A 9,406-nucleotide genomic window follows, 5' to 3' on the forward strand; every position below is an offset into this window, starting at 1 on the left:
AATTGTTAGTAATTCTAGTAATTAGCGATTATTTAATGATTCTCGTGTTGTTGTGATTGTTTGTAAACCAAGAACAAGCGGAATGAATCCGGAAAGGGAATGATCATGTTTCTTAGAATTTCAAGCTTCTTTTGAGGTAGGTGATGGTTGTGATTCTATGATTGTGTAATGTATGATTGTTCTTGCTTCATTATGATTCTTGTATATGTATGAATGTTGCAATATTGATCACACTTGTTGTAGAGAGATAGATGAAATATCACTGCCATGAAATCATGACTTAAATGTATCATCTTGATAATGTACTAGTGTTTGTGATTGTGGTGTGTGTGAATAGGATCGGTTGCCACGTTTCGACATAACTAACTTGGATAAGATTGCCACCCGGCATAATTATAGGATCGGTTGCCACAATCTGACATAAATATGGGATAGGTTGCCACGCTCCGGCACGCTAATTGTTTGAGTTTGGGTTCCGTGAGAGGACCAATGATGTGCTATAAAATGAGAAGTTGTTTGTTCTTCATAAATGTTGATGATGTTGTATTTGTTGATATATATGCATGTGATTATAATGTTGTTTGATTTGTTTATGTTGCACTAGTGGGATAGTCGCGTGATCCTAGCAATACAGTGTGGTTGTGTATTGATACTGCACTTGCTCTTATTTTTGTTGAGTACAGGGCATCTTCACGCCATTATTGACAGACCTCACTTAGAAGATCAGTGATCATCGCTTCGAATTCAAGGGTGAGCTAATCTCTTTGGTCTATGTCCATCATTTACGAACTTAGATATTTGTTTTAGTTAGTTGATTAGTTCATTAGTTGGGGATGTATCCCTTCTTGTTTACAATTGGATCATTTGTTTAGATGTTTTGGTACATTGACTTTCAGGTTCTAGGTTGGTTCTTCCACATTTGTTTAGTATAATTCTTCAGATTTCTTGTTGAAGTTTATGAGAACTTCATTAATTATTTATTCAATCTGTTTTTCGTAGTTTCAATGCCTTAGTTTTTGGTTTAGTTGCTTGTTTGAGTTGTAGTAATGGTTCTCCCATCAGAGAGTTAGTGTGGGTGCCAATCACGACGGTCTAGGTCGTGACATGTTGTCTGCAAGTACGAGGTAACCATGTGATGAAGTCCATGTTGATCACTTCCCAATTCCAAGTAGGAATGTGGATCTCTTGAGTTATACCTCCTGGTTTCTGATGTTCTACCTTGACTTGCTGGCAATTGGGGCACTTAGCCACAAAATCTGCTATATGTCTCTTCATGTCATTCCACCAATAGACTTCTCACATATCACGATACATCTTAGTGGCTCCTAGATGAATATAATATCTAGAGTTATGGGCATCTGCAAGAATCTACTGTCTCAACTCTCCCACTTTAGGAACACCTAGTCGACCCTAATAGCGAAGCACACCATCTCCCCCTTGGGAGAAAACCTCAACCCTCTACTGGTGGATTGCACTCTTTAGTTCAAGCAATATCAGATCACTGTCTTGATTTTCCTTCACCTCTACTACTAAAGAAGATTCTTACCCATTCTAAACTGTTACACCATCATCGGATATGCTCATAAAGGCGAACTCCTAAGCGAGCAAGTGTGTGAACGTCCTTTGCTAGTTCCTTTCTTTCTTCCTCAACATGCAGTACACTACCCATAGATAGTCTGCTAAGAGTATTTGTTACCACATTGGCCTTATAAGGATGGTAATGCACACTCATATTGTAGTCCTTGAGAAGCTCAAGCCAACTCCTCTGGCGACGATTCAACTCTTTCTGGGTGAACACATACCCAAGGCTCTTATGGTCTGTGAATACATCTATGTGAACACCATACAGGTAATGTCTCTAAATCTTAAGTGCAAGCACCACTGCTGCTAGCTCAAGGTCATGAGTTGGATAGTTCTTCTCATGCACCTTAAGTTGTCTAGAAGCACAAGCTATAACCTTTAACTCGCTATATCAACACACAACCTAAGACAACTCTGGATGCATCATAATAGATAACTTAACCGTCTAAACTCTCTGGTACAGTCAGAATAGGAGTTGTAGTTAACCTAGTTTTCAATTCTGCAAAGCTTTTCTCACAATCAACTGACCACTGAAACTTGACTTTCTTCTGAGTCAACTTAGTCCATGGAGAGGCTATGGATGAAAATCCTTCCACGAACCTTGTGTAATAACATGTTAGACCCAAGAAACTTCTGATATCTGTAGAAGAGGTAGGTCTAGGCTATTGTTTCACTGCTTCTAATTTCGAATAATCCACTCGGATCCCTTCACTGGATACTATATGCCTACGGAAAGCAACTGATTGTAACCAAAACTCGCACTTGTTAAATTTAGTGAATAACTGGTGATCTTCGAGAGTTTGTAGGACAACCCTCAATTGGATCACATGTTCTTCCTCATTCCTAGAGTAAATAAGGATATCATTAATAAAGATGATAACGAACAAATCCTAGTACTATTTGAACAGTCTGTTCATCAAATCCATGAAAGCTGCATGAGCATTATTTAGTCCAAATAACAAAACTACAAATTCATAATGACCATACCGAGTTCTGAAGGCTGTCTTCGGAATGTCACTATCTCTGATTTTGAGCTGATGATAACCTTGTGCAATGTATAGAGAGTGTCTCGTACCACCACCCACACAAAGGGACCACCTTAAGGTCACCAAAAGTGAACTTACCATTCAAGCTTTCCACCTTTACACAATAAAGCATATAAGAGACAACATCACTTGAATCACATCATCAGATTAAGACCAAACCTAAGACAACTCTAAGTCATACTTATTAAATGTGCATGTAGCTTCCCATACTACTACTCTCACTAAGCACTCCTTTGAAGTCACCCTAAACAAGGCACATTCACATAAACTAAATCATGCCAAGGAAGTACTCATAATATAATCCAAGCATAGCATGCATTCTTACATTTAAGCATATAAGCATTTAAGAGTCAACATTCTTCATTAGCTTCATTACATTAAGAGCAACTTCATTCATTTGAAATTAGATCAACAATCTCATAAACTTCATCATAAGAGCCCATTAATTCAATTATCATTATATGGAATACACCATGACCTCTCTAAAATGCTTAACTTATGCAATGCATAGATGGCGTCCCATTCCACCACCTACACTAAGTAGTACATCCTTAATAAACCATAGTTCATTAACATTCTTTGTGAGGGTATTCCTTAACCGACATAGACCATGAGAGCTTGACATGGAATCCCAATGTCACCCTCACTGGCTAAAGGGATTTCTACTTTCCAAAGGTAGGACCATCGTTTGTTTAGCCTTAAGTGTATCCACTAGCTAGACCTATGTGGGCACATAGTTTATGGGATAGGGAGATTGCTACTAGATACGCTGCCTCAACTAACGTATGAGTATCCATCTATAGAGATTGCTACTAAGTGCCCCACCTCAACTCAAATTTAGGAATTTAGAGAAAATCATGGGTTAATAGAGTATTTTCAACTTAAATCATCAATTAAACATTAAAAAAATCATAAATTAGCATTTGAAAATGTTTGATGCAAGAACCCATGAGATTGAAAAAAACTTAGGGTTTTTTTGTGAAACTTAAAAACTTTGTAACTTCTTTGAAATTGACTCTAGGGTGAAAGCTAACCCTAGATAGAGTATCACCATACCTTTACTAAGATTACCCAAGCAATTTGATGGAGAAACACCTTGGAAACACAAAACCCTAACTTTAATGGCTCCCTTCTTCTTCTTCTGAAATGGAGGAATTCTTGTGAGAGAAATATTTGATAGGAGGTCGGTCTCTTTTTTATTCCATTTGGAGTGACTTAAATGAAAGGATTTAGGTCCAAAAGGGTCTTATAGTTGCTAGGAAAGGAATAGAATAATAAGGACTTAACTTTGGAAAATAGCCAAGGACCCTTAAAGTTGTAACTTAAAATTTTTGCCCTTGCCCGTCCAAGCTTGCCCTTTGGACACTTGGGCTCGCCAAGGGCACCCTTAGTTCTCCCTTTGTTCCAGAGAGCCCACTAAATTGGCTGGTCATTGGGCGATTGAAGGGGGCCAATGGGAGACATGCCGACCAACTTGACGAGCTACCCCTTAGCTCGCCCTTTGGTCCAGTACCTAGGCCAAATGGGCAGTCCACTAGGCGAGCACAAGAGCCCAAGGGCGACTCGCCCAACCCTTTAGGCGATCAAGTACACCCATCGCCTAACATCCCTTCAACAAACAAGGTTTCTTTCACTCTAATTTGTTAGCCTAGGCCCTTCCTTGCACCCTAGGCCTCTTCTTTGCTCAAATAAGTTCTAAAACAGCCTAGACATCAACCTAAAGTTACACTAACTAAAATGTTAAGGCTCTAGTTCAACCTATCATTTTCTGAGTCGTTACATTATCCCCCACTTAGGAACATTCGTCATCAAATGACACATTAAACACATTAAGGGAAAACGACTCGAGACTAGCAGCCCAACAATCATAACACATCAGTATAAATGCATAAACATAGGAGGAAACATCAACTCCACATCAATAAGCTCAATACAACATAGGCAAGTAGGAACTACATCTACAAACTAATTATGCACCGAACAACAACATTTCTCATTTCGTTGGAGGACCTTCCTTCTGCAACTAATATCATGCTCATCAAAATATCATTATGCACATTATGCAACTTTTTCATAAACACATATTTAGGCATGTTCAACAATTCACCTTATGAAGAATATAGACAATTCATACTAGATGCACATTTAACATGAGGAACATAAATCATGAAAACTTCTTTTTTTCTCATATGAACAAGAATTCAACTAGAACATGCATACCATATGGAAACCATGGAAAACTCATAATCACACAACACTCTAAAACATGAAACAAGATACAAGGAACTCTAAGTCTCAAGCTTGACTAAGAATCAAAGGAAAGAGATAAGGATATCAACACTCTCAACAACCTTACTATTCAACATACCATCCCCCACTTAGGAGAAAACCCAACTAAGGCTATCATGAAACAACATAAGGATCTCATCACCACAAAAAGGAACTATAACTTACCAATACCTTCATCCAGATTAGCACATTTGTCCTTGTTAGATTGAAGCACAGAGAAACGATTCTTCCTTGGAGCATCAACATCCGGGCCATCATGAGAAGCTTGATTATCTTCCTTTCCTTTGGCCATGAGTGTTGGGCAATCTCTCATCTTGTGACCCTTCTTTCCATATCCAAAGCACCCATCCGTGCCGGCAGACCCTTACCCGTATGTTGCTTCCTACACTTGGCACATTTAGGCCTCTCAAAAGAAGAACCACTTTCATTCCCCCCTTGAGATTTAGGGTTAGACAACCTATCATTGTTTACCATTGAGGAATATTGATTTTAAGACCTCTTCTTGGACCTAGATTGACCTTGCTCATCAGATCTACCCCTCTTCAAATCTCTACACATCCTCTTAAGTTTGGACTCCTCAATAGATTGAGCATACACAACAAGTCTAGAGATATTCTAATCATCATGGAGCATCTCCATACGGCACTCTTCTTTAATAAGGTCGGATACACCGGTAAGAAACATACTCATCTCATCTCTAGGGTTATACAGCAAAGATGGAGCATACTTAGACAATAGGGTAAACTTCAAGGAATACTCTTCCATAGTCATGTTACCTTGCCTAAGGTTTATAAACTCCTCCACCTTAACCTCCATCTTCTCACGGGGAAAGTACTTACTAAGGAAAGGTCTCTTAAACTCCTCCCATTCCACAGGACCCACTTCAACCGGCCTATTGGCTTTCTATTGAGTGAACCACACTTGGGCCACATCTTTCAATTTCTAGGAAGCCAACTCCGCCTTCTCCTTAGAAGTTACTCCAATAGCATCTACTATCTTACAAACTTCATCCAAGAATTCTTGGGGATCTTCTCCCACTTTAGAGCCAAGAAAAATAGGAGGATTCATCCTTACAAAGTCTCTCAATCTTGAGGCCAAGTTACTCTCATTAGCATTCACCCTAGGCCCCACATCTCTAGTCACTTGAACTATCATGGCTCGGGCTACGGTTAGAAAACCCGACCTAATCTCTTCATTAGTAAGGTCTGGGGGAACTACCAGAATTTCATTTTCTTGATTGCCTAGAGAAACTTGGTCACCTTGAAGACCTTGATCACCTTGGGGAGGAACTCCCTCATTCACTACTTCCTCTTCTATACTCCTTTCGGGCATCCTTCTTGTATTCATATCCTATAAAGACAAGAGAAGGATTGGGAAAAGGACATCTATAAAGCTAAACTCTAAGGTACAAGTTCAAGAATATGAAAGAAGTGTAACTTTCTAAAGTCCTATAGCCTCTCGCTCATAGATGTGTCGCGACTAACACCGATGAACAAGACTCTACTATACTTGGCTTGTGAGACATTGATCCTAAAAACCATTCCCAAAATCTTATTCTCTGATACCAAGTTTGTCACGACCCGAGAGCACCCCCTAGTCGTAACACGACGTAATCAACCCCGAAGGGGTCTAATACAAGCCTCTTAGCATTCATAACATTAGACATGTAGAAATAGTGAGGAATTAAAACTTTATTTGAAAACCAAACTATCAAAAACTCATTTATAAAGCAACGGAATACTAAGTCTCACATGGCCATCTTAGACAAACTTTAACAACATAGGGTCACGGCCCTTTACAATTGAGGTATAGAAAAAAGTCTTAAAACATAAAAAAAAAATAGAAACATAAAGTCCTTATCCTCGACATATGAGGACATACCAAAAGAGGTCTTCAGAGAACTCTAATCCCAAGATTCACTATGGAGAATCAAATCGAGTACCAATCCCTACACTTCATAAGAGTAAAGAAATATGTGTTAGCACACAGAAATGTACTATGTATGATGACCATGCAAAAAATATCCTTTAAAAGGGACATTTTGTTGAAAGTCATGCTTTATGCCATTTTCGTAAAAATATCATGAACATTGACACAAGAGGCATAATATAAGTCACATAATTCACATTTTGACAAAAATCACATATAACCCTTTACCTTCACCTTGAGCCTCCACCTCAAGTAACCCTCAAGCTATACCTTGTGCAATGTATGGATACCGTCCCATACCACCACCCACACTAAGGCACCACCTTAAGGTCACCAAAAGTAAACTTACCATTCAAGCTTTCCACCTTTACACAATAAAACATATAAGAGACATAACATCACATGAATCACATCATCACATTAAGACCAAACCTAAGACAACTCTAAGTCATACTTGTGCAATGTGCAAGTAGCATCCCATACTACTACTCACACTAAGTACTCCTTTGAAGTCACCCTAGACAAGGCACATTCACATACACTAAGTCATGACAAGGAAGTACTGATAATACAATCCAAGTATAGCATGCATTCCTACATTTAAGCATATAAGCTTTTAAGATTCAACATTCTTCATTAGCTTCATCACATTAAGAGCAAGTTCATTCATTAGACATTAGATCAACATTCTCATAAACATCATCATAAGAGCCCATTCATTCAATTATCACTGTAAGGAGCACACCGTGACCTCTCTAAAATGCCTACTTGTGCAATGCATAGTTGGCGTCCTATTCGACCACCTACACTAAGTAGTACATCCTTAAGAAGTCATAGTTCATAACATTCTTTGTGAGGGTAAACCTTAACCAACATAAACCATGAGAGCTTGACATGGAATCCCAATGTCACCCTCACCGAATAAAGGGATTCCTACTTGCCTATGATAGGACCATCGTTTGTTTAGCCTTAAGTGGATCCAGTAGCTAGACCTATGTGGGAACATAGTTCATGGGATATGGAGATTTCTACTAGATACCCTACCTCGACTAACGTATGAGTATCCATCTCAAAAGATTTCTACTAAGTGCCCCGCCTCAACTCACGTATGAGCACCCATCTCAATCCATATCCACTTGGTGCATGGCATTATTCCCCACGGAGTATTGGCATTCATTACATTCATTCATTAAGGGATAAGAGATTGTTACTATATACCCCGCCTCAACTAACGTATGGGCATCCATCTCAAACCCAACATTAATTAAAAAGGATAGGGATAGTTACTAGATACTCTGCCTCAACAAACGTATGGGCATCCATCCCAACCCAATATTCATTCGTTGGAAAGCTTATAGATTCGAAGATGAGTATAGCCTTTCACCTAAGAACCCCCTTATTGTGAGAAAGTCCTTTCAGAACAAGTCATTAACATTCATTAGAGTACAATATGAGAATAGCCTTTCAAATTGACTCAACATTCATTAACATTATCATTAAATTTCATTCATTCATTCGTGTGTGTATGTGAGAATAGCCTTTCACATAATCACTATCATTAACAAGTGTTAATAGAGAGAGATATTCAATCCTAATACAATTAGCTTCTTAACATGGTCATCTTTCATTCATTTGGATCACACACATGCTTTAGATCACATTCATGTATACAACATCATGAAAATACTCCAATTCATCAAACTATGCCTTCAAGGCCATGATCACAATGTACATAGTAAGTAAACACCTCCACATTTCAAGTGGATCAACAATTCAAGCACTATTCTACACATATATCCATCATCATCATTCATAAACAACAAAACCACTTCATAAGGTCAAATTTAGGAATTTAAAGAAAATCATGGGTTCGTAGAGTATTTTCAACTTAAATCATAAATTAAAAATCAACAAAATCATAATTTGTCATTTGAAAATGTTTGATGCAAGAACCCATGAGATTGAGTAAAACTTATGTTTTTTTGTGAAACTTGAAAACTTCTTTGAAATTGACTCTAGGGTGAAATCAAACCATAGATGAAGTATCACCATACCTTTACTAAGATTCCGCAGGCAATTTGATGGAGAAATGCCTTAGAAACACCAAACCCTAGCTTCAATGGCTCCCTTCTTCTTCTTCTCTAATGGAGGAATTCTAGTGAGGGAAATATTTGAGAGGAGGGGGGTCTCTTTTTTATTCTATTTGGAGTGAATTAAATGAAAGGATTTATGTCTAAAAGGGTCTTATAGTAGCTAGGAAAGGAATTGAATAATAGAGACTTAACTTTGGAAAATAACCAAGGACCCTTAAAGTTGTAACTTAAAAATTCTGCCCTTGCTTGTCCAAGCTCGCCCTTTGGACACTTGGGCTCACCAAGTGCACTAGGCGACTTGCCAAGTGCACCCTTGGCTCGCCCTTTGTTCCAGATATCTCACTAAATGGGTTGGTCGTTGGGCGATTGGAGGGGGCCAATGGGCGACACACTAACCAGCTTAGCGAGCTACCCCTTAGATCGCCCTTCCTTCCTTGCACCCTAGGCCTCTTCCTTGCTCAAATAAGT

The sequence above is a fragment of the Solanum stenotomum genome, chromosome 2, assembly GCF_019186545.1.
Source record: "Solanum stenotomum isolate F172 chromosome 2, ASM1918654v1, whole genome shotgun sequence".
Taxonomy (NCBI): domain Eukaryota; kingdom Viridiplantae; phylum Streptophyta; class Magnoliopsida; order Solanales; family Solanaceae; genus Solanum; species Solanum stenotomum.